At 39.2% G+C, this 27,560-nt stretch overlaps 2 protein-coding genes across 2 annotated transcripts in view; one reads left to right on the forward strand and one right to left on the reverse strand.

Moving 5' to 3' along the window:
* LOC145998689 (uncharacterized) overlaps positions 1-4,871 on the reverse strand; it is a 35,998-nt gene extending 31,127 nt beyond the window's left edge. The window contains exon 1 of the mRNA XM_083135157.1: positions 4,811-4,871. The gene's annotated coding sequence lies outside the window, so the exon portion shown is untranslated. The remainder of the gene's footprint in view (positions 1-4,810) is intronic.
* A 2,406-nt stretch (positions 4,872-7,277) lies between these two features.
* The window catches only part of LOC145998290 (2-amino-3-ketobutyrate coenzyme A ligase, mitochondrial-like), an 84,030-nt gene continuing 63,747 nt past the window's right edge, over positions 7,278-27,560 (forward strand). Inside the window, 1 exon segment of the mRNA XM_083134692.1 lies at positions 7,278-7,400. The gene's annotated coding sequence lies outside the window, so the exon portion shown is untranslated.

Below are 27,560 nucleotides of genomic sequence, written 5' to 3' on the forward strand. Positions count from 1 at the left end.
AAAAAGTCTAATGGTTTTTGCAAGCTTAATAAGATGGTATTTTGTTTAAAGTCCACTCTTGTGCACAGATGGTCTAATTATGACTGGGACTACAGTTTAAAGTGGGATCCGAACCAATATGTCTCTACCGGTTTTAGAACCTGGGATCCCTTCATTACAAGGTGACGAGTTTACCACTAGGGAGGTCCGCTAGTTTCTAATCGGAAAGAAGTATCGCACAATACTGCAAGTAATTTTGAAACTTGGTAAAAGTAATTAGTGCTGTTTGGAGATTCAGTATCAGCCAAACATCTGAAATTCCTTTATTTTCTACTTTTTCACATTGGTACTTACGTATTCTGCATTCCTAAGGATTCTTGAAGGTGCCATTTCATTTTTTTCACGCAAATAATCTCAATTTTCGACATACCGAGTAAATCTTGTTTTTTCGTTTTCGCTTGCGTTACATGTAATATGGTGGAGAAATCTTGACTAGCGTTGTCCATGATCAGCGGTTATGCAGTGTTGCAACCTTCTTCATTGAAAAATACCTACTTTCGTGTTACTTATTTTGTATTTTTTTCCAGGTTCAAAAACCCCACAAACCATTCACAGATAGCCCTACGAACCATGCACGGCAAGGTTAGGTTAGGTTTGGTTAGGCAAACATAGTTAAAATTGTCATCTTCAAAATTGTCATGTTCTTGGAAAACAACAGTGTGGTTGGAAACATTGACCGGGGGTTACATCATCGAACGCACACAACATTTTATTCACATAGTGGAAGGACATAGAGGCAACAGCTCTCGTGCATTGGAGACATTAATCTTCAAAAATACATTATTTACCGATGGAAAAAAAAAACACTTGGTAACAGTTCGTTATATCGGAGACACATTTCTTCCTTTTTACAAAAGAAACTACTTATGGAAATGAGTTTCCCCAAGCTTTCTAACATTCGTGGAGGTATTTTATTTAATCGTGGAATCTATTTGACTGCAAATCATATATTTTTCAAGAGAAATATCCCACCTACGCACAATTGCCATGCTTCCCATATGTGACCTGCATGCTCCGCACATTTGATGATGTAACCCACTGTCAGTGTTTCAAACTCCCATTTTTTTACTATGCTTGCCTAACCCAACCAAACCTAACCTTATCGGGAATGGTTTGGGGGCTACCGTGAATGGTCCATGTGGCTATCTGTGAATGGTTTGTGGGGCTATCTGTCAGCTACCGGGCATAATGGTTCGTGGAGCCATCGGTGAATGGTTCGTGGGACTATCTGTGAATGGTTCATGGGGCTATCTGTCAGCTACCTGTGCATAATGTATAATTTCCACCGGTGATGAACACGATAGTAGGTATTTTTCAGTCAAGAAAGTTGAAACACTGCATACCCACAACGTGAGTCAAGATGTGCCCGCCATATTGTGCGTTCTGGAAGCGAAGAAAGGAATAAAAAAAATTACTCTGTATGTGAAAAATTGTGTTTGTTTTCGTGTAAAAAGCATAATGGCACCTTGAACTATGTTCCGCAATACACAATTGGTAAGTACGAACCATGTGAAATGCAAAATATTCGATTTAAATGTGTCTCCAATATAACGAACTGTTACCAAACACTTCCACGGGCTAGACTTTACTTTACGTCCTTATTGCCTTTTGGTGGTAACCGATGGGAGTTAACAATACTGCAGGCTCGTCTTTGTGCCCACGTTGTGAATGTGTGTGCTTAGCTTGTATGCGTTCTGCGTGGTGATTCTTCCTTGCGTTCGCGGTGCGTTTTGCGTGTGTATGGTGCGTGAAGAACAGGTTCCAAAAACTTGTAGATAGTGTAAAATACGTTTATCCCCAGTAATAATTTAGTGCATCGTTCAAAACCGTCCAAAAACTTGTAGATAGTGTAAAATACGTTTATCCCCAGTAATAATTTAGTGCATCGTTCAAAACCGTACTTGCAGACAGCCTGCATCCCTTCGGGTAAGTACCTTTCTCTTTTTCACTTTCTGTTCATGATAGCCCCACTAACCATTCAAGTTACCCCCAAAAACCATGCACGGGTATCCACACAAACCATTCAAGTTAGCTCCAAAAACCATGCATGGGTAGTCCCACGAACCATTCACGGCAACGAGGTATGCCTACGAGGTGAGGTTAGGTCTGTTAAGTTAGGTTCCATTAGCACTCACTTCACCCCTAAATATGTGCTTCATCATCCGTAATTTTTCCTCACTTTGGGATTTCCGTTGTAAAAAAGTTTAAAAAAAGGCAAAGTGCTCCCCTGTGCTTAGCACCATGCCATGAAGATGTATAGGGGGGTGTGGGGGTAACGCCCCGCACTTTCTTGATCCGGTCGTGAGAGGGGGTGATGTGATCAGCATCATGCCCCTGACAGCCTTTACCCCCCAGGTACCCATGTCATTCGATGCTGGGTGGGCACCAGAGCCGCTTCCTTTGTTGAATTCCTTATACAATACCCTTTCCAACGATATATGACATGTATTCCTTAGGAAAAGGATGTAAAGTAGTCTTACCCTTCCACTACCTTTCAAAAGTGTACGGAAAGTCAGTTCGGTAAGTCCTTTTGGTAAATTTCTCGTATCGGACAAACGGATTTCTTCAAATTTACAGTAGAAATTACTTTCCGAATACAGTTTCTTTATACTTGTGGAAGTTCGGGAAAGTGTTTTCTCGCATCTTTCATTGAATTTTGCCAGTAAATCATCTATTTTTTGATATAAATGTGTGACTGATGCACGAAAGCTATTGCATCCATTTACTGCCAGGTGGATGTAACCTGTTTGTGATGATGTAATCCTGATCAGTGTTTCCAAACACGTGTTTTTGTAACTCAAGAAGGTACGTTTCCGCAAATGGTTTGTGTGACTATGTGTCAATGGTTCGTGGAGCTATGCGAAAATGGTGTATGGCGCTACGCATATTTTTTTTGGAACCAATTTTTAACTATTGTAAACTATACGTGACCCTATCTAACCTAACCTTAACGGAGGCTATACAGGAATGACTAAAATTTCAGTAACCACCAAACGTCTCTAATTCCCTTATTTTCCTATTTTTCACATTGATACTTACATATTCTGCATTCCTAAGGATTCTTCAAGTTCGTGTTTCATTCTTTGCACGCAAATAATCTCAATTTTCGAAATATCGAGTATTTTTATTTTGTTCGCTTTCGCTTGCGTTACACGCAATATAACGGAGAAATCTTGACTAGCGTAGTCCATGATCAGTGGTTATGCAGTGTTGCAAACCTTCTACATAGAAAAATACCTACTTTTGTGTTACTGATTTTGTATTTTCTTCCAGGTTCGAAAACCCCACAAACCATTCACGGATAGCCCCACGAACCATTTATAAATAGCCCCACAAACCATTCACGGATAGCCCCACGAACCATTCATAAATAGCCCCATGAACCATTCACGGATAGCCCCATGAACCATTCACGGATAACCTCACGAACCATTCACGGATAGCTCCACGAACCATTCACAGATAGCCCCACGAACCATTCATAAATAGCCCCATAAACCATTCATAAATAGCCTCACGAACTATTCATAAATAGCCCCACGAACCATTCATAAATAGCCCCACGAACCATTCACGGATAGCCCCACAAACCATTCATAAATAGCCCGACGAACCAAGCATGGCAAGGTTAGGTTAGGTTCTGTTAGGTTAGGCAAACATAACTAAATTTGTTTTTCAAAATTAGAAATTTTTTCGGGTTCGAAAACCACACAAACCATTCATATATAGCCCCACGAACCATTCATAAATAGCCCCACGAACCATTGATGGATAGCCCACAAACCATTCATAAATAGCCCCAAGAACCATTGACGGATAGCCCCACAAACCATTCATAAATAGCCCCACGAACCATTCATAAATAGCCTTAGAGATACTGGGTGAAAGGGGTTATGGTACTACTTTACTATACCGGAGACACCTATCAATGATTTATTTCGCAATTTTTTACATTGCTAACATACTATTCTGCATTGTGGAACATTTCTTTAGGTGAAATAATTAATTTCTAACTAAAATAATGTCTATTTCTTACATCAACGAGTACTTACACGGGGACGAGATATGCCTACTAGGTTAGATTAGGCCTGTTAGGTTAGGTTCCATTAGCACTCCTTTCATTCAATTTAGCATATACGGACAATACGAGAGCGTACTGTGCTCTCCTGCAGAAAGCAAATGGCGGAAGCAGCAATAGCGCATCGGATATAGATTTTCGTAGAAAACCACATGCATTCGCAATAAAATGGATCAAAACTACATTCCCGAACATCAACAACACTACAGAAAATGATTTGCAGGTAACACTTTACTATACCGCAGACGGATTTCTACAAATTTACAGGAGAAAGTACTTACGCAAATCATTTTCTGTAGCATTGTTTATGTTTGGTGTAGCAACCACGCTGAAGTTTGACAAGATGACGTGTGAGCGGGTTTTTTTTTCCAATGTAAGGTACGACTCTAGTTTACGTCCTTTTCATAAGGAATACGTGTCATATATAGTTGGAAAGCTTATTTTATAAGGAATTCAACAACGTAAATCCGAAAGCGAGTAAAAATTTCCTGAAGGAGTAAATCGAGAAAAACCGATGTTGTCCGGATATGCGCAATTGAACGTACTGAGGAATTTTTTAGATGATGAAGCACATATTTAGGGGTGAAATGAGTGCTAATGGAACCTAACCTAACCTCGTAGGCATACCTCGACCCCGTGAATGGATAGTGGGGCTATCGTGAACAGAAAGTGTAAAAAGAAAAAGGTACTTACCCGAAGAGATGCCGGGTGCCGCACCACGATCGCGCACCGCGAACGCAAAGAAGCAACCACCATGCAGATAAGGACGTAAAGTAGAGTCTAGCCTCAATTTACCCTTAAAAACCTTTTGTAAATAGTTTGTGCGGCATTTATCGGTTCATAAGTTTTGAAACATTGCACATCAGCTGACGATAGACAACGTGAGTCAAAATTTGCCCGCCGAATTAGCAACGACCAATAAATGATTATAATGTTAAAAATAACGTTTTTTTTCATGGAAAAAAAGTGATCCCCAGCTTGAAAAATCTTACGCTATGCATATGAGGTAAGTAGCAATGATTTTTATTTGAAAACAAACTAGTTTAATGTGTCTCCGGCTTATACTACTGTTACCTTAATGACCTCATTTTGGTAAGTACTTTCTCCTGTAAAAGTGAAGAAATACGTTTTGGGGAAACAAAAATTTTCGTTTCCCCAAAACGTATTGCGGATACGAAAATTTATTAAAATTTCGGTAACCACCAAACGTCTCTAATTCCCTTATTTTCGTATTTTTCACATTGATACTTACATATTCTGCATTCGTATGGATTCTTCTATTTCGCGTTTCGTTTTATGCAGGCAAATAATCTCAATTTTCGAAATATGGAGTATTTTTATTTTCTTCGCTTTTGCTTGCGTTACACGCGATATGGCGGAGAAATCTTGACTAGCGTAGTCCATGATCAGTGGTTATGCAGTGTTGCAACCTTCTTCATAGCAAAATATCTAGGTACTAGTATGGAGAATACGTAAGTACGAATGTCAAAAATTGACGAAACTCGGAAGTTATAGGTGTCGTGTGGTGGGTGTGTTGTGAAATTGGTGCCGGGTGTTGAGGATCCGGTGGAGTTTTTGGTTGCACACGGGGTGGTGAAGAGAGGAAAGGAATGTGCAAAGTGTGAAATTGGAAATAATTGCGAATCATTGGCGCTAGCCCCACGAACCATTGGCGCGTGGATAGGTTAGTAGGGCCACGCAAAAGTTTCAATAGTGAAAAAGATAGCCCCACGAACCATTGGCGCTAGCCCCACGAACCATTGGCGCGTGGATAGGTTAGTAGGGCCACGCAAAGGTTTCAATAGTGAAAAAGATAGCCCTACGAACCATTGGCGCTAGCCCCACGAACCATTGGCGGGTGGATAGGTTAGTAGGGCCACGCAAGGGTTTCAATAGTTAAAAATTGGTTTCGAAAAAAATATTCGTAGCCCCACACACCATTCTCGGATAGCCCCACGAACCATTCACGGATAGCCCCACGAACCATTCACGGATAGCCCCACGAACCATTCATAAATAGCCCCACAAACCATTCACGGATAGCCCCACGAACCATTCACAGATAGCCCCACGAACCATTCACGGATAGCCCCACGAACCATACATAAATAGACCACGAACCATACATAAATAGCCCACGAACCATTCATAAATAGCCTTAGAGATACTGGGCGAAAAGGGGGGTTATAGCCCCCATCAACCTCACATTGAGCACGCCACTGATCCTGTGCACGTCATGTTGTCGCAAGTTCGTAATCAGAAATGATGAACAGTAACTCACGTTTATTTACGTTCTAGAACTGTTACACAGTTACAAAACCGCGTATTTGGAAACACTGACCGGTTGTTACGTCATGAAACGCTCGCAAATATTTGGTTCACGTAGTAGACGGACATCAAGGGAACAGCTTTCGTGAATTGGAGTGACATTAATGTCGAAAATTACATGATTTACCGGCAAAAAAATTTCAACGAGGTGAAAACAAACTTCCAAGACCTTCCTAAAGTATAAATAAACCCATTTCGGTAAGTACTTTCTCCTGTAAAATTGAAGAAATACGTTTTGGGGATACGAAAATTTTACCGAAAATTTTACCATTTGGAGTTCAAGAAAGTGCTTTCTATTGTCACACGCCCACAAAAAGTATATAAAAAAGTGCCTTACGGACGAATCTCTGCCACAGATCACATGACGTTCCCGAATAAGTTTACTGCACAGATTGTTTACGATGCGTCGCATGGATTAGATGTGTTGTTTTCGACTCACTTATAGCACAACACTTGAGCAACCTTGTGTTCTGACGTCACGCAAGAAACCTTTTTAAATTTAGGATAAATGCCTACGTTGTTAGTTAGGCTAGTTATGTTTAGTTCTCTTAGCCTAAATAATAATTCTTCATTGTATTTATGCTAATGGAACCTAACCTGACAGACCTAACCTAACTTCGTACGCGTTAGTCATGTGACGTCAGAATACAAGGTAGCAAGACTGTTGTGCGACAAGGAAGACCCGTGTTGTTTACGGTAGTGATTGCTGCCACAACAGTTCTAAGCTATCCGATTGGTTGACGCGAACTCGTTGTTCATTGGTGTGACGTACTGCCTTGCTGGAAGCGTAAATTGAACTTCACTTGTGTTTTGTTTGAGCCGGTAACACGCAACAAGAAAGAAGTGTTTTTCGGAATTAGAGCTCCACGTTGTTTAGAGAAGAAGAATTTACGCGAAGAATCAACGATCCTTCAGGAAAAAAATAACATAAAATCTTGCTGGACCTAAAATATAAGTGAGTAATATTATTCTTTTTTGCATTGTATCAAAGTTTTATTTACTTTGCAGGCCCTCGAATATAAGTGAGTAATACTATTATTATTTTTGTATAATAACAACGTTTTGGTAAATATGCGATATCGCTCGGACGGATTTCTTCAAATTTACAGGAGAAAGTACTTACTGAAATGAGTTTCTTTAGCATTCTGGACGTTCTTGGAGGTATTTTCTTTCACGGAAAGTAAAAACTTCGTAGTTTAATGCTGCCGAACAAGAATTAATCACTTTTTATTTTCTAGTGTACATTGCAGTGCGTATATACTATTTCATCTATCCTAATCTGTTTGACATATTCACTCACGCGAGTATTCCCACCCATTTTTAATTTAAAGTAACTTTGGTACCAGTTTCATAGATCGGAGACATATTAAAATCGGATATTTTGTGTTTCGCATGGTTCTACCAATTGTGGGCCCAAGTTCCTTTTGTTTTATTGCGATTTCATCATGCTACGAATGCAATTTTTACATGGTTCGATTTCGATGTATTTTTACTGCGGAGTTTTAGCGATTACTTAAGGTTTTATTCAATATATGCTTTCGTGGTTAGGTTAGGCAGGTTAGGTTTGGTTCCCTTACCATTAAAATAAAGTTCCTAAATGCATTCTACTAAGGTTCCCATTTACTTCTACATTCATTCCCACACTTCTATGATATTTACTGTCGCTTGTCGACGGAGAATATCTTGTCCATGAGAAATGCAAAAGGCAATTTTCCAATTGTTTTTTTTTCAACATAAATCACTTTGGTACTAGTTTACTATCCTTCGGACAGATTTCTTCATTTCTACAGAAGAAACTACTTACCGTAATAAGTTCCTGTAGTATTGTCTAACATCTGGAAGGTGTTTTGTGTGATGTGGGAATGTTTCATAGCAGAAATTCAACCATTGACGCATAGCCCCACGAACCATTGATACATAGCCCCACGAACCATTTCCGCTAAGGTTAGGTAGGGTCACAATAGGTTACAATAGTTAAAAATTGGTTTCGAAAAAAATATGCGTAGCCCCACACACCATTCTCACATAGCCCCACAAACCATTTGCGGAAACGTACATTCTTCAGTTACAAAAACACTTTTTTAAAAAAATTGATCAAAAAAACGTGAATACACGTTAAAAAATGATCCGTGAAGCAGATAGGTAAGTAGAAATGTCAATAATTGACAAAACTCAGAAGTTATAGGTGTCCGAAGGATAGTAAATATTTGCCTTCTACGATAATTAGTAGAAAACAAACACTTTTTCTACTAAAATAACGCATTTTTCTAAGTGCTACCGAACGCACGTAACGGTGCGATATCGCTTACTTTGCGAATGATATCGCTTCTATTGTTTTCGAATATCAGTGTTTCTAATCTTCTTCACCGAAAAATACCTACTGTCGTGTTCGTCACGTGTGCAAATTGTACATTATGCACGGGTAGCCCCACGAACCATTCCGATAAGGTTAGGTTAGGTTGGACAAGCATAGTTAAAAAAAAGGGGGTTGGAAACAATGACGGAGTTACATCATCCAACGTATGGAGCGCCCGGTTCACGTAGGAAAGCAATGGCAATTGTGCATCGGTGAGATATTTCTATTGAAAATACATGATTTCCCGGTCAAATAGATTCCATGATGAAAGAAAATACATCGACTAACGTTGGAAACCTTAGAGAAACTCATTTCCGTAAGTAGATTCTTCTGTAAAAATGAAGAAATATGTCTCCGATGTATGAAACGGTTAACGTAACTTCTTAGCAGTAGTTCAACAACACTGCCAATGAATATAATAAAATAAGATAAAATACACTGTTATGGTATGATTCAGGTAATTATTTTGCTGGTTAAAATAACCACATTGCGGAACATAGTTCAAGGTGCCATTATGCTTTTTACACGAAAACAAACACAATTTTTATTAATTATGTAGTATCGCCCGAACACCTCTCACTCGTTTATTTCGTTAATTTTAGCATTAATACTTACCTATTCTGCATAGCGGAAGATTCTTTAAGGTGAAGTTAAGCCTTTTTCCATAAAATAGTGTCAACTTTTGATATTACGAGTCATTATTTGTCTTCATTGTTTCACTTGTGTAACATACAATATGACGTGCACTCGTCAAGGATCATTGCACGTCGTGCTTGTGTTTTGTCGATTTGCAGTGCGCAAGCAGTGTTTCAAACCTTAATGACAAAAAATTACGTACTATTACGATTTTTTTTACATGTTTCCATCATTCTTGCATGATTAGCTCCACGTACCATGCACGATAAGGCTAGGTTAGGTTAGGCAAACACAGTTAAAATTTGGGGTCGTTACCATTCACGTAAGTTAGTTCAGGCAACATAAAGTGTGTGGAAACTCTGACACGTGGTTACGTCATCGAACGAAGGCAAATAGCAAGGAAATGGCAGCAATCGCCTCTGCGTGTTGGATATATTTCTCAGGGGAAAAAAAGGAATTCCGGGTCAGATAGCTTAAACGATCAAAGAAAACACCTTTACGAATTTCTACAACATCAGGGAAATTGATTAAAGGAAGTAGTTTCTTCTGTAAAAGTGAAGAAATCCGTTCGGGCGATACTACATATTTATCCAATTTTTCACATACAGAGTGATTTCTTTTATTCCTTTCCTCGCTTCCGTAACTCACGATATGGTGGCCACAACTTGATTTACGTTGTGAGTATGCATTATTTCCAACCTTCTTCACCGAAAAATACCTACTACTATTGTTTTCGTCACCTGTGGAAATTGTACATTATGCACGGTAGCTGATGGATAGCCCCACGAACCATTCATGGATAGCCGCACAAACCATTTCCGATAAGGTTAGGTTTGTCTAGGTTAGGCAAGCATAGTGAAATAAAAGGGGTTGGAAACACTGACAGGGGGTTACATCATGAAACGTACCCTGCATCCGTTTTAGGTACGGGAGGCAAATGAAAACAATGGCAATTGTGTATCGGTGAGATATTTCTATTGAAAAATACATGATTTCCCGGTCAAATATATTCCACGATGAAAAAAAATACCTCGTCGAACGTTGTAACCCTTAGACAAACTCATTTCCTTAAGTAGTTTCTTCTGTAAAAATGAAGAAATGTGTTTTCGATATACGAAATTGTTACCTGTTTTCCTTTTTGATTTGATTTTTGTTATTTAACGTTGCCTTCCTCTCAGTTTTGTCTAATTGGAACAATGAATATGAGTGATGACATGATTAAATTCGTAACGAACTGCTGCTCGTTGGGATCTTACCAAGAATCCTAACCATTATTCTTGGGTGATGTAGCTTTGTCATTCATTCATCCTCACTGGTGAGCACTCGCCCTTTTTAGATAACTTTACGGTAATGGGCGAGAGGTTACTTTTCACACATGAAATGGCACAACACTAAAAGTTTGGGTTTATATCTTCTAGTTTAGATCAACATGGTTAGAGAAGGAATTACCTGTCTATTTGATGATGAAGAGTTCCTCGGAGAAGACTCTCCCTTGGGAATAAATTTCCCAAATTGAAATTTATATTCGAAATACCCATGTTGATCTATCCTTAGAAGTTGGAGTTTTTTTTTATTAAAACGTAGAGAAGGAAATAAAATAAACCATATTTTCCCTGCCAAATCCCAAAATTAACAGAATTAAAGTTGTATGAAGACATCACGTGCAGATGCGGTAACAGGCCATAAGTAATTTGTTAAGTCTTAACTGTTTATGTAACTGGCCCTAAATGCAAGCAAAACAAACGCACGTAATCAGTCTGTCGGTGTCATAATCACTGGAGAGCGGAGCCCAACGTCTATGGTGTAATGGCGGCCGTGGCTATCACTTGATAACACTAAGATGGATGCAGTTCGAGGGCGTGGTTAGGTGCACAAAGATTGCCACTAGTCACGTGATTGTCCCCAAGAATTTCGATGTCGCATGTGTTTGGCGATGTCACGCCGGAGGCGAGCGGCCTGTTTACACAATTACGTGTTGTGAAGAACTGTATTTCACAACATTGAAACAATGTGGCGAGTGCAATCTACACTGGAGCTCACAGTAGTTTTATAAAACACACGTATTCGCAGAAAGTGTTGTGTCACGATAGTTCGTTGATCACAAAGGTTCCTACGATCGCTGAGGCACTAACTGGAAGTGCAAAAGTAAGTATGATTTTAATTGTATCCAGGAAACACACACGTACTCTTGTCGGTGAAAATTGCCGTTGATTCACTGTGGGATTTCCCTTTGGAAAATGATACACTTTACTGCGATGTTTTCTTCAAGAACTGGTAAGAAAACGATCGACAAGGGCATGTAAGCTTTTGCACCACATAACTTTGTGTTATTATGGGTGCATGGAGATATATGCAGTGTGGATTAGCATAATTCGGTGCACTTAATGATGAATAAATAATTTTTGAAGCTTTTTGCATGGTATACTCCCGCGCAAAAGTTACGCAACTGGTTGCACACAGAATTTGATTTTCAATGGTTCTGTCAAGGAACTAAGACACTGAATGCAAATTTGTAGACACTGACGAAACACGAGTTTTGTCATGCAACATTTTCACGTGTGGGGCGTTACCCCCTATACGCCTTCATGGCGTGGGGCGTTACCCCCACACCCCCTATACGCCTTCATGGCGTGGTGCTATGCACAGGGGAGCACTTTTAACATTTTCAATTAAACCATGTAAAATTGCACCGTTGATAAACATAGTTTGTTAATTTTATGGAAAAGTGAATGAAACATGATGAAACTCATTAAGTACACTCCTGTGCATGACGGTAAAATGCAGGTTGCACACACTGGAAGGTTCTTCTTTGTGGGTGTAAAACTGCTTTACATGAAGTTGTAGAGTTGAATGTGACTCGTTACGTGTCACATAAAATGCACTTTTGTAAACACTGCGGCATGACCTTGTAAGAGGGGTCATGCACATTTTGTAATGCAAGTGTACAAAGGTGAGAAGTGGAAACACTAGGATACGTCCTTGATGAATTTCTGCTTCTTCATGGGGTAAAATCTACAAAGATTGGCAGATTTTGGGGAAAAGTTTACATTGACGACTTGCATTATGTAAGCTGCACTTTTGATGGAAGTAGCGTAGTATTTGTGGAAATCAATGCACTTCCGGAACAGAAGCATATTGTGTGTAGTTTGTGGGGACAAAACTACGGTGTGCATTCTTCTCCCTGATATTCTGCTCTCGTCCCTGCTCTCACTTCATGTCTTTTGTTCTTCTTTTCTGCATCTCTTCTGTTCCTCTTTTGTGGGAGCATTGATGGGGAAAGGGGCTGAAGAATTTTGTCCGGTGTGGGAGTTTCTTCTTATAGAAAGGGTGGAAAGTGTTTATTCCATGTACTAAAATACTGGCTGGCTGGCTGTTGCATGGTGTTGTCCGGGGAAGCTAAACCGTCGGGATGCGTGCAGATTTGGGTTCGAATCCCGTTCTCCTCGCTGGTGACCGGCCAAAAAGGACTAATAACTATTAGAATAATAAAATATACAGATAAGCTTAGGATAAATCAGTTTTGTCACATTTATGTGAGAATTCATAAAGAAACCAATGAAATATTTATTAAAATTATCGAAACTATTACATTGTTTTCCCTTATGCTATGAGAAATGTCTTGTTGTTAATAGAGAAATGAGTATAGCTTAAAAGTGAATGTATTTAGTGACCTGCCTAAAGGTGCTAATTTGTGAACTTTAAAACATCGTAACAATTAGTCACGGTGCCTCTTTGTGACTGGTATCACTGCTGGTCCAAATACCTGTGGTAATACGTATCGATTACACCGTATGCATGGAAGTGATGCTGTTGCGTCCTGAATTTGACTTGCTTGCGTATTTTAAAACCTTGAAATTTCTGCCACACCGAAAATTATTAAAACTGTAGAACATTTAGATGAAAAATTATTTGATTGTTCTTAAAGTGCTCACCAATGGACATAAAAGATATAAACTGACCATAATTTTACTTGAAAATAATGTTAAAGGAAATGGGGGTTGCCGACTCTGCCTGCACCCTTAAAAAAATAGTCCTGAGTGATTTGTCAACTAGTGCTAATTAATTATAATCAACATTGTCACAAAATAATTACTGAAATTGCCGTAGATTGTGATTAAATCGTTCTAAACCTGGAGTGACCATGTAAAGGCCATATGCAAAAAATCTTACGCAGCAGTATACTCACTGTACCGCCTAAAAAACATATTACCACAAGAGGTAAAGAAAACACTTGTGAAATGCATGTGTGCGTTTTATTTATAACCAGGCCCGTAGCTAGAAGGGGCAACTGCCCCCCCCCTGAGAGCCTGCTCTGCCCCCTGTGAAAAATACACAACACATTCCTGCCTGGAATTCTCACTACTCTTTACAATATTATATCCCCTATTACTCTAGCAACATAACAAAGACATTTATTGATTTATGAAGGTGTGTGGGATTCCGTATAATGTATTAGTATTGTGGGGAAAAAATTACCTTCCAGATTCAGATTTCGGGAAATGATCTCGCAATTCTAAGAATCTAGAACAGTTGTGACATTTTGAGAAGTCTTGTATTAAAGGTGACTAATGTGTTTGGATGTTTTTCTTGGATGTGTTCCTATGAAGTTTGAACTGCATAATTTTTTTGTTTCCTCAGTCTACCTTTTGGTAATAGCGATTCATGTAATAGAGAGAAGGAAGTGGATATTTAATTTTTTTACTTAGCGTTGCTTTTCTACCACATCTAGCTAATCGTGACAATGAGTGATGACGTGAAATTGATGAAGAGACACTCACAAACAGTGCTGCAACCACAGGGGGGTAGAAGTATTGTCCCCCCAATCTTGGACGGATGCCCAATCTGGGGTGGGGGGCAAACATTGAAGTAAAGAAACATGACTAGCAGAATCTAAGGATAGTAGGACAAATGGATACTCAAAATGAAATTAATTTTCAAGTGTTTCTTGAATTTTTCTTCCAGACGGTTAAGGGCACTTGCAGGAGGCACAGAGGGACAATTGCCCCCTCGATCTCAAATTTTATATAAATAAAAGTACATTTCGTAAAATTTTCTTTCTTCGCTTTGCTCTCACATTTGAGAGACAATTTGGCCGATGAATTTATCATGTAATGTATTTAAATAATATATATATATATATATATATATATATATATATTAAATAAACTTTGAATACGTACACAATTTGGCGTTAACATGTTGCACATGTATTTTCTTATTTTACGTCGCTCCATGTTGCATATGTGTAAAATATATGTTATCCATGAAAGTTATACGTGCCATATGTACAAAAAGAATAACGTTCGTCATGCATATTCTGTCTTTCAAAAATATAGTTTGTGTGCTTGTTTTCCATTCTTAGCTAACATGATATTGAACGTGTTGGAAAAATTATTTCAAATCATTTGTTCAAACACAAATGCTTTAGCACCGACTTCTACCCCCCTTTTGCACGATTTACGACAATAATAACGTATTGTAATGCTACTATTATTACTACCACTACCACCACTATTATTATTATTATTATTGGCACGTTTGCCCTGGTACTTGACCCTCTCCCCTCCAGGTAAAAATTTGTGGTTTCGCCTCTGCTCACATACAACACTCATGCCCAAACTCGAACCTAGAACCCCTGGCTTCGTAGTGTGTTATGTAACCATCCCAGCATGGAGGTCGGCTAGTGAAAGATGTAGGACAGCTTACCGGCTCAAATTATTATCAAACATGACGAAAATGTGATAGTGTTTCACATTTATTATTTCGGTTAGAAAGCGATAAAATGTATAGTTTGATACGGGTTACACTAAGCATGTTATGGAGTGCAAATAAAAGTGATAAAGGTAAAGTGTTCCCCTGTGCATAGCACCACGCCATGAAGGCGTATAGGGGGTGTGGGGGTAACGCCCCACACTTTCTTGATCCGGTCGTGAGTGAGGGTGATGTGATCAGCATCACGCCCCTGACCGCCTTTACCCCCCAGGGTTTCCCCCAGGTACCCATGTTATTCGACGCTGGGTGTGCGCCGGGGCCGCTTCCACCGTTAGAAAAGTTCCCGGATGCAAATATCAATTTCAAATCTTATGAGCCGGCTCCTGTGGCGGAGGGAGTGGTTAGCACATCGCACAACGACGCCAGGGGTCCCGGGTTTGAATCGTGGCCTGGTTATGGATGTTTGTGAGTGTCCATTCATAAATTTCATCATATCACCACTCATCCCCATCTTTGCAAATTAGACAAGCAACATAGGTGTGTGTTATAATATCCATTTTATAAGGGAAAAGTTAAGTTTTAACCCTGACTGTTCGCATGATATCGTTTCCATAGCATGTTATATATTGCTCTAAGAATTTTAAACGGCAGTAAAAATAAATGACATTTGCAACTGCGAAGCTATCAATGGGATTGCATACATTAAGGACAAAAGATGCCATATTTCGATTGCTTGTAACATTGAAAGAAGAATTAGACGAGCAAATAGTGACTGAGAAAAGTTGCTTGCCTTGATGTCCTAGAAGACAGCGTTTTACGGAAATTCCTTCAGGGTCACTGTCACCAGAGCGTGGAGCGACCTCCCCAATGGCATAAGAAACTCTTCTTCTCTCGGCAATTTCAAATCAAAATTAAGAAAGCATCTTCTGGAGGCAACTTACCAGTACCGAAAACAAGGAAAGAAAATAGAATGAAACCTTTTCTTGATCTAAATTTACAGACCAAATTTTGACCGACTTTTCTGTATTTTTGTTATGTGTGTGTTCATGCTGTACGTGCATTTTTACGTTTCTTACAGCATATATGTGTATTTTTGTGTTTTTTCGCTTTTTCGTGTTTTTCTTCTTTCTTTTTTGTGTTTTTTTATTTTCTTTGGTATTTTGATCTTTTATATTTCGTAAACTGTTAGATATTTCAACTAAATTTGTAAAATGTGAAGCAGAGATGGTTAAGTGTAAGAAAAGGCTTGTACCTTAACTTCGTCATCCAAAAGAAGAAGTTAATAAATAAGTAAATATTATTGATTTCTAAATAGCATTTAATTTATCTAAAACTCGCTCAAGTTATGAAAAATAACAGAGAAATAACCCTTGGTGTTATATATATACTAGATGCAGTGATTCTAATAGTGTTGCCGTTTATATACATTCTTTCGTGTATGTATTAATGCTTCCTTTGCGTGGACGCAAGATCTTGTCATAAAATCAGTTCTCGGAATTTGAACATTACAATTGGCAACACTTTTAAAATCTGGCACCAACGTGCCACATAGAGAATTTGCTGAATTGTGTTTTCGTCCCGTGTCTTACTGTTGAGGAAATACATGTCTCCCGAGACTGAAGTTATCCGCTTGTCGGTACGTAATCCGATGCGCGGAGAGCGCGAGTTGTAAAGCTGACATAGCAAATTCCGGGTCCGGCCGCTTCGAGATGAAGAAGATACATCTGCCTTTTGAAGGAAGGCAGGTTTTCGTTTCGTGGCTGAGCCGACAATTCCCGAAGATGGCCGATCGTTCCCGAAGATCTTTGCCTTTTGGTCAGTGCGGGCGGCAAGTTGGCTATAAGGGGGGAAAAATCTCGCGGAAGAGCAAGGGGGGAAATTCGCTTCGTCGTCGCCTTGCTGAGGTTTGATTGTCGGTTGCAGATTGCTGCTTTCAGCTACGCACGCAGAAATTTTAAACCCGTTTATACTCAATGCCTGTCTTTTAAATTGAAACGTTTTAAACTTTTGGTTCGGGCGACGTTGCGTGTCTCGAGGCGAGTGATAAAAGCTTCAACCCAGAGCCATGGTTTTTTAACAATTACCAGGCAGGCAGTCAATGTAGGACGAAGATGTTTTTTTTTTTAAAACGGAAGAATTTCTTTCAGTCTGAGAGGTCGTCATAAGTGTCGTGATTGATGAAACTAATTTTTATTGTTACTGGGGAAGGATTATTATTACTATTCTCTCTGTTACAAGGATTACTTGGGATTTCATCGTGTGAAACGGGTGATTTCTGGCTTGGGATAGGTACCTGGGCACTTGCTATCTTGCTTGCATGGGTGGGAGGGATGGGAAATGAAGTGGTTTGCGTGTATTGTACACAGGTGCTGGGGTTGGATTCCCTTACTAAAACATCTTCGTTGCACTGTACAAAGCGTAACAAGCTGGGTTCGCTACTATTTTCGCATGTGAAGTGATCTGAATTTGCTCTAATAATCGCCGTTATTTCCGGCGAGTTTTCTTTTTGTCCTGACTGTACAAAAGAAGGGGGAGGGGGTACATTGACATAAAGATGGGCTGAATGTTCCAGAGTTGTATCTACGTTGTCGTACAAATGTTCTACTAAAGAAAAGTCATTATTTAGGTTGGTTAAATATATGTCTTCGTTACTTTCTTTCTTTGTTAAAACAGGTCTGGTGCTTTTGCAATAAAAATAGCATGTTATCATAAATAAAATTAGGCAAAAGATGAAACGGCTAAAATTAATCCCGTCAATATATTATGAGGATATTTAAAAGATTATTTTAACAATTCTAGGAATGATAAGGCTTTAACATCTAAGAGAAAACAATTTATGATTAATAAAAATCCTAAAATTTGCATTGTTACTTGGTAACTGACATGTTTCCCTATTAATTAAATGTTAATATTACAGTATCCTTGCTTTGTACTTAACCCTTAGTCCGCCCTCGTAACACATATGTTACAAAAAAGTATGTCTCTTGTAGCCACTGTAACACATATGTTACAAACAGCTTTAGATACAATTATCGAGGGTTTGCCACACTTATATTTGTATATTGAGGTTGAAACACTGACAGTTCGTTCGGGGAACATGTTTTGCAATCATGTTTACGAAAATTCCAACTCTCCCCCCCTCCTTTCTCGGAATATGTCACGTGTTTGGGCTTGGGCTCACGTGTTGGCTCTCGTCATTTGACAGACACAATAAATGCTTGGTATTTACGATGCTGTTTTCCTCCAAGCTTCCAACGCTGTGATTTAGTACTGATAAGGCACACATTCTTCTTTGTGTTTAGACCTCGTGATCCAGCTGAAGTAGTGGTGGGGGGAAGGGGGGCAAGGAGAGAGGGGATTGGATGAGGTTTGGCGGTGTTCAGCTTTCTGTCGCCTCTATGTTAGAAATGCAATGAAGCTTGACGATAGCCAGAGGCGCCAGAAGCGTGAGTCTATCCAGAAGTAGAGACAAAACAAATGATTACAAAGGCTCCCTTCCCTCCTCTGTTAGGAAAGGCCTCACCATAAACAGTTCGTATCATATAACAGCTCATCGATTTCCCTAAGGCACAATCGTTTCCTTCCGGACATATTTCCACAAAGAGCCGAATCAACAGGGAAGATATAGATTCACAGTAGCTACACAAGATGCAAGTGCGAACGAAAAAAAGCAAAAGTTCGGGTTTTCTCCCCAAATTTGCTGGAGAAGAGGGGGCAAACTCCACATTTTTATGATTTTTTCATTGAAATTCGGGGGATGCAGCCTCCACCCTTAACACCCCGCCCCCCCCATGGTTGGGACATCCAAATTTTACATGGTTGCATGCACTGATGTTCTGCCTGCAAAACAAAAGTTATCCGAAGTAGATTGGTCCCATAGTGTCAGTTATTTAACAATTTTTATGAATAATATGCAAATTGGCTAAAATTCGCTAGAGTTTTACGTTTTGCCTTATTATTCAAATTGTATTGCACCCACAAACATGAATCAAGTTTCATTCTGTTGCGGAAGGTCCATTATTTGAACAAAAAGCAAAAGTTCCGGTTTTCTCCCTAAAGTAGCTGAAGAAGAGGGGGCAAACTCCACATTTTTATGTTTTTTTATTGAAATTCGGGGGATGCAGCCACCGCCCGTAACCCCCCCCCCCCGTGGTTGGGACATCCAAATTTTACATGGTTGCATGCACCGATGTATTACCTGTAAAACAAAAGTTATCCGAAGTAGATTGGTCCCATAGTGCCAGAGTTATTACGGTTTTTCTCCATTATGTATACGAATTCAAATTTCGCGCTCAAAGCCTCGGCGACACTGGGCTTACTTTCATCAGACCGCGTGGCGTACTAAGGGTTAAACTTTATAGTTTGATGTTTACGAGGTATTGGTACGGGTTTATGGGGAGGTGAAAAACTTATTTGAGCTCGCCCATCTGAAAAGTAAAAGAAAAATTTTTCTATAATTATTCGATGATTACTAATATCACAAAAAATGGAGAATGTGTTCTCTCTTATATCTTTTTAGATATGCTTAGCATACTATGTTGGTTGTAAAATTATAACTAAAACCAATAGTGGTTTAAACTTCATCATTTTGCCATTGGCAAAATGTTAAACTTTTCGATTTTTGGATCGTCATCCAAATCGAAAATTCGTGTTATGTACGCCTGCGATTATTGTCGCTTCTTTCTCGTATTCTTGTTTTCCATGGAAAATACATTATAAATACCTTGGCGCTTCTTCTTCTTTCCTCTTTTCCTCTAAACTAGAGATTTTGTGACATAATCTTATGCTGGTATTTTTGTACCGCTGGGAATGTATTTCATCGCATTTTAAGTAATTTGATTACTTTTTAATAACTTAAAGCCGTACAAAAGACAATATTTTTAAGCACTTTTGATGTTATAATTTGAGACCTGTTGTTCGAACATTATACTTCTTATCTTAATGACCTGCTTCTTCCTGTATAGTCTCTTCTTCCTCTTCTTCAACGTTCTCGTTCTCTTCGCCTGATCCGTCATCCGGGGGATAATACTTCTTTAGGCGTTGAATCGCTATAGAGTCAATAATGGTTTTGCCTCGTTTATTTTTAAACTGGATCCTGTATGTATTGGGATTTTCCTGTTCAAGGATCGTTCCTGGTCCCTTGTAAAGTCCACTGAAACACTTAGCGGTTCCGATTCTTTGGTTGGCATCGTATATCAACACCTTGTCTCCTGGAGCGAAATGGATATTTTTCCTTTTCCTGTCATAGTATTTTTTAAGATTCTGGTGTCTCTTCTGTAGATTTTCGGCTGCTGCTATTCTGGCTTTTTCAGAACTCGAAATCGAACTTCGTTTGCTACGTTCTGGCATGGGCTGTTGTTATGTAAAGCCTGTTCCTATGGTAATCTTGATTCAAAGCCGTGCAACAAGTAGAATGGAGAAAAACGCAAGCTCTGATTTTTCGTGACGTTATAGCTGTATACACTTGGTTGTAAGTAGTCCGACCAATTCGTGTGATTTGAGCTAACATAGTGCTTCATCATACTTTGTAAAGCGCCATTATTTACCTCTTGTAGGACTAATAAATTATGCTGTGTAACAGGAGCAAATTTGACCTTTATACCCAATTTGTCATTTAATTCCTGGAATAGTTTTGAGGTGAAACCGGATCCTCTGTCCGTATATACCTCACTTACAGTACCATAGCGTAGTACAGGGAGGTTATTTCAGTCGTTCACCGCCAGCGTGGCGGCCGTTCAGCGGACTCTTCATGCAACAGGTCCCGGCAAATTGCATTACAGGAAGTCCGTAACAGAAACCGCTTGTTTTCTAATGTTTCCACTTTTCACAATTACAATTGAAATAAGCACGTACCTTGTCGCAAGGATGCTGGAAAAGGTGTCCTCGCAATTACAAATATTTCTGGCACATTATTTCTGACATCTAATCTTAGATTAGTCATCGCTACTTTATCCTCAGTTGTCGCGACAGCGCCGGCAGCTTATCGGAGGTTGGGTGAGTTGTCAGCCGCGAGAGGGCGCTTCATACTGCACGTGTCGGCAGTGATGCCAACCGTAGGGACATGTCCCTACGCATAGGGACTTTTCACTAAATTTCGCCCGCGTAGGAACGTAGGGACAGATTTTGCCAAATGAGGGAAAACGTAGGTACTTTTTTCAATCTTGGTAAATTACATTTTATGAATTAGTTTATCTGGATACTTTAGCGAGGAGGAGAAAAAAGAACTAACTAACAGATCTCCATCAGAATTTTGGAACATGTTATCGGTTACCAAAAACTTTCAAGGCAAGTTCCTTTTTGAAAACATTTCCACTCTCGCGAAAATAGTGCTAACATTGCCGCATTCTAACGCGGAAACGGAAAGAATATTTTCAATGTTAAGTGATACAAAAACAAAAAAGGGAAATAAAATGGGACCAAAATTGTTAAAGAATGCAGGAAATACAGCATCACCAACCAACATCTATCTCTTCACAGCAGCAGCATGTATGACTTCAAATAACATAATCAACAGTAAACGACTCAACGTTATTCATTAGGGGTGTGCTGGATTCTTTACTTTAAAAAGTCGTTAATTCTCGACGTTTTCTGCCTTGTAAGTTTCTGGAACTTATCGAAAGTTGTAAGTTTTTATTCTAGAAATGCAAAAACAATCACTTAAAGTGAAAATGACTTGTAAAATTCGAGATTTCCAGTGCTTCGGGAAATTTCGAACATTTCCCGTCCCGAAAATTTTCCGACTTGGTCGGGAAATTGCAAATTTTTCAGTCCCGAATGTCGGGATTTAAAAAAATTACCGTCCCGATCCCGTCCCGACCCAAAAAATTCTGTCCCGCACAACCCTATTATTCATTAAGGCAAGAATTTACAATACCGGACCCTTCTGTAATTTCTATGCTACGTCTTATACTCACGAAATAATTATTCGTGATGATTTATCTCAAATTAACATGTTGGGGTGAGGGGGAAAAATGTTCATTAACGTGTAGAAGTTGTAAAATAAGCTTTTCAATTCTTGCAATGATTCTCCGTATACAAGTATGGTAGCCATATTTGTTGATATGAACAAATTACAATTAGTTACGCTGTCTACAGCGTTGCCACACTGTTGATTTCATACTTGGAGAGCATGGATCGTGTAAGAATGGCGGAAGAGAACAGTAAAAAAGTTGTTAATGTTGTACAGATTGTTAGGTGGAGTGTGCAGGAGGATGGCTGTGGGCTAATTAATAAACTTATGGATTTCAGTATATTGCCCAAAGAACGTGCTTACATGTGACAGCGACAATCACGATGTAGAAGAACTGATTTGATTACAGGTAAATTTGGCAACAGTACATCAATCATAAAATTGCAGGATACGAAAATAGCGTCTTCGATGATGAACGTTTCCCGTTAAAGTGCTACGAAAATAATATTTTTTATCGGTTCGTAATCACAATTACCGCAAAACCATTCAGGAATAGCCCCACTGACCATTCTCGGTAAGTTTAGGTTAAGTTAGGTTAGGCAAACATAGTTAAAATTTGGGCTCGAAAAAAACATGCACGGGTAGCCCAACAAACCATTGACGGATAGCCCCACGAACCATTCAGGTACGGTTAGGTTAGGTTAGGATAGGCAAACATAGTTAAAATTTGGGGTCGTAGTAATATCAGGAATGTATATTTCGTTTTTTAAGTATTGGAAACACAAAATCTTCCGGTAAATAATAAGCAATCGTGCCGATCGCGGACCACTCAATGTCACTTATTTTGCAATTTCTACACGTGACCCCCCAAATCTTAACTTGAAATTCGTGATTAGGAGGCCTCAATTAGTGAGTATGCAAAATATTACAAAAATCGGGGAGGGGTCATGTATTGTAAATTCGCTCCTTCTGTGGAAGCACCGAGCAGAAAGATTTGGTAAGTAAATGTGTATATTTTATCTTCTGTTTTGCATGCTAATGAGGTGTTGTTTTTTTAGTTACTTTACTTGGCGTAGGGACATTTGGTCAGTTGTAGGGACATTTTGACTACGTCTGTAGGGACATTGCTGAAAAATGGTTAGCAACACTGTCGGCTACCAGACGTCAGTGTTCGTTCATGTTCAATTCTGTTTGCGTTCAACAGTACGCGTGTTGCTTATACTGTGTTATTGTAATGTGCTACTCATGGCCAGTGCTTTATTGTGTGTTAATTGTTATTCATTCATTACTTATGTCGTTAAACAAATATAGTCTTGAACAGAGAGTTTTTATGTACGATAATTACGTGAAAACGAATTCTTGCAGAAAAGTGGTCAAGCAATTACGAGACACAGGATCTCTTGAACCTAAGAAACGTGTTGTATTACTGTTGAAGTAGGTCATTTTCAACATCTCTTATAACACAGGAGGTTAGTGATCATCATTATTATTACTTTTAAATATCATTTTACGCTTTCGGTTTGCTTTATGCGCCGGGATGCTGTCTTCCTTTCTGTCAACTGAGGTTAAGTAGCGATGTCTAATCTAAGATTAGATGTCAGAAATAAGGTGCCAGAAATATTTGTATGTGGGAGGACACCTTTTCCAGCATCCTTGCGACAAGGTACGTGCTTATTTCAATTGTAATTGTAACTGTAATTGTGAAAAGTGGAAACATTACAAAACAAGCGGTTTCTGTTACGGACTTCCTGAACGCAATTTGCCGGGACCTGTTGCATGAAGAGTCCGCCGACCGGCCGCCACGCTGGCGGTGAACGACTGAAATAACCTCCCGTATTATTTCGTCGTATAAAAATCCTGCTGTCGGCTACAGCCTTCGCTATCATGTATCGGGTGCCGAAATCTGTGGCGGCGATAATATAGGGTCAAGTGCCCATATTTCGGATACTTAATTTCAAATTAGATTTTCAGTACCTAAATGTAAACAAAATAAGTCATATATGTGTTGATAAACATTGAACATATATTTATTAATGTTTCTGAAAGTTATATTAACATTTATAAGAAATACTTGGTATATTTTATGAAACAAAGAATTGTATGCATATTTCTAGTCTGACAAAAAGGTTGCCTAATGTCGGATAGGGTATTTCCTAATTTCGGATAGGGTTACTAATGAGTATTTGGAAAGGGTGCACAATTTCAGATAGTCGAAATTAGGTACCCGTGTAGCATCCGAAATTAGGAAACCCAGTCGCATATTCAATATGGCGATTCTGTGCGTTTCCCCTCTGAAATAATGTGACTGAAACTACGTAATAATGTTTGCTGAATCTCTCAAGATTATATAAAATTTAGACAGAAGTGAGTAAATACTAAACTTCCAGTTGTAGGCCTTAAGTTTGGATGGTGAAATATTACATCAAAACTCCGGAAAAGTCAGAAATATCAGCCACACACTAAACAAACATTGCTCAAGGTCACGCACAAGGGTGAAACTTTGGGACGAAGTAGCGTGTTAGTTGGCACTATCCTTGACCCTAACGGTGGCGTAATTCTCCCGTTGCTGGAAAAGGTCCTGAGAAGTCTATTGCAATGCACTGGAATGGCCGTTGTGGCGGAAATGTACACAATTCTCCATATGGCAATCCCGTGATTAGTTTATTTTGCTGACAAGTGTTGCATTCTCTTATCTTCTTTTGGATGAATCGCTTCATATCCGGGAAATACACTCGTCCTAGAGCGGTGCTGTATGTTTTGCTAAAACCTAAGTGTGCTCCTCTAATTGGCGAACTGTGCATGGTTTCGATGATTTGGTCTCGCAATGATTTTGGGATACACAAAAGCTTCTTTGTACTGCCACCTAGTCTGTGCTGTCTGTACAATAGTCCGTCTTCCAATAAATGAAGATAGACTTGTCTTTGAACTGAGAGGGGGTGTTTGTTCCCCTCCTCCCCATTTTCCTGGTCTTCCAAAACTCTGGGCCGAAAAAGGAGTCCTCGCGCTGGTGTTTGGCCACATCTACAGTGTCGTCCCAAAGTAGTAGGGTCCTGGGTTCGGGCGGTTGTTCTTCAGTGTCGTTTTCTTCAAACCTGGTTCCACACTCCCTGCTTAATGGGTCCGTTACGTTCTGCGTTGTCTTCACATGGATAGGAGTAAATGAAAATTCTTCCAGTAAAATATTCCACCTAATTAATTTCGAACTGAGATTTGTAGTTGGGACCCTGTTACGAATTCATGAATCGGCACTCACAAAAAACATCTATGCCCAGGACGATATTAGACCCCAGGACCCCTCAGCCACAGAGGTCTTTCCTTTTAATTTCTCTTCTTTGCTCCTCCTCTTGCGTATTTTTTTAGTTTGGCAGATTAACCTTCCTATCTCTCTCTCATTCTTAATGTATTTTTGTGTTCTTCCTTATTTTCTTACCATAAAACATTAATACATTGTGAAAACATGTTAAATCAATATCGAGAATATATTTGTCTCTTGCCGCAGCTGTAGTAATCATCTCACCAATGCATCAAACATGCAAATCCCCAGAATTGGGCTATTTTCAATTTTGAAAATGCCCCTGCATATACTTTTTCATCACTCGTGACCTTGCATATCATGTCGTGAACAGAAGAAATGGCTAATATGTGTCTTCTGGCTGCCACATCATACAAAATTATTTAGCTAATTCTAAAATATGACATTATGATTTCTAAATTCTTAACTGGCACTACAAGTGAAATAGGTTAACCATAACACTGGTCTACAATTTTCTGCTTATGTTTATTTTTCAGTCCAATTTTCATAATTTGGACTCGCTGAAAAAATATGACATTGGTTTTGCAGTAATGTCAGTTTTTCGAATAATATGGGTCGTTTATTATTTCTTATTCAAAGTGCAAGGTGTAGTCTTGTAGAAAAGCATAAAATTACAAAAACAGTACAGTCAGTACCCAGTAAATTACATATATAATGAACAGTATAACAATGAAAAATAGCTAAAGCAATACAATGAAATGAACAGAATACATTAATATTACACATCAGTCCCTTAATTTAGTTCATCTTATGATGCAACATGCTCAAGAGTGAATATTTGTTGTTCCTTATCTTTTTTTTTTGGAAACACTCCCTTCCCCTTCGTCACGAACTAATCCCCAAATGTAATCACCCATCATGGCACAGTCCCATCTTCCCTGTTATCTGCCTTCCATGAATTGAATTCCTTTTGAAAGCGTTCGCAGTGTTCTTCGCTTATCTTTCCCAAATTCTGCCAAAAGAAATCAAGATGCGAATGAAGCATGTGTAATTTTACTACATTCTACAGCCCAGTGCTCAAGTTGTGGAAGGCCTTCCAAGCATTTCTTTCCAGCTCGGTCATATTTTGTTTAAGTTCATTACTATTTAGCATGAAACAAATCTGCGGTCCTGTAAAAATGATACCCACAATTTTTGCCTTTGACAGATTAGGAAATTGTTTATGTACTGTAGAGGAACTGACTCACTATCCAATGCTGTCACAAATTGTTTTGCCAACCTCCGTTTAATGTGCAGCGTTGGTAGGAGAATCTTCTCTCTGGGCACTAAAGCTGCGCTTATAACATTTTGTTTTCCTGGAATTAGCTCTATTCTTTCAGGCCACACAGTTACTTGTACTGTCCCAGAGACAGAGAAAACAAGAATACTCTGTATACCCACTTTGTAACCCAAGAAGGAAACCAATTATTTTGAAATCACCACATATGTTCCACTGGTGTTAATCATATTGGATTTTCTCCAACATCAACTTCACACTTGAGCAACTTTCCTTCAAGTGGATGGAGTACGCGACTGGAATTGAAGGATGCTGGTTGCCGTTGTGTAAAAGAACTGGCTTCAGACTACTTTTGGAACTGTCCGTAATTAAACGCCACTCTTTTGGTTCGTACTGAAAGCCAATTGCACTAAAGAGACCACTTATATCAGAACAGTAGCATAGCGACTCTTCCACAGAAAAAAAAAAACTGGTGTCTTTTTCTGTATTTTGTTATTCTACAGGAAGGAAGTAGCAAGTTCCACTCCTTCAGCCGTGAAGCTAAAAGTTCAGGCTTATTTTTTGGTAAATTCAGGTCTCGAATAAGGTCATCTAGCTCTTTCTGGTTCAGTAAATGAGGATTCTTGCTATCCTCATCATCAGTAACATGGTCACCAGAACTGTCCACATCATTACCTTCTTCCGCAAACGTGATTTCGATTGGAGGTGATGGTATAGGAAGATCTTCACTGTCAGGAACAGGTGCTGGGAAGGATGGTATGTCAAGGTATTGTAGCTGACGCCTGTTCTTCCCTCTCTTGAAATGTGGCAGGTCGATCATGCAAAAGTAACAATCATCATGATGGTTTGTAGGTTCCCTCCACACTCGCAGAATCACAAATGGCATGCCTTTCCTGCTACCACGCAACCAATGTTCCATCGTCGACCTGCAGTTACCACACGTAACATGTGGAGCCCATGGTTTGTCCAGAT

Source organism: Lepisma saccharinum, chromosome 14 (assembly GCF_977018435.1).
Source record: "Lepisma saccharinum chromosome 14, izLepSacc3.1, whole genome shotgun sequence".
In the NCBI taxonomy this organism is placed as follows: domain Eukaryota; kingdom Metazoa; phylum Arthropoda; class Insecta; order Zygentoma; family Lepismatidae; genus Lepisma; species Lepisma saccharinum.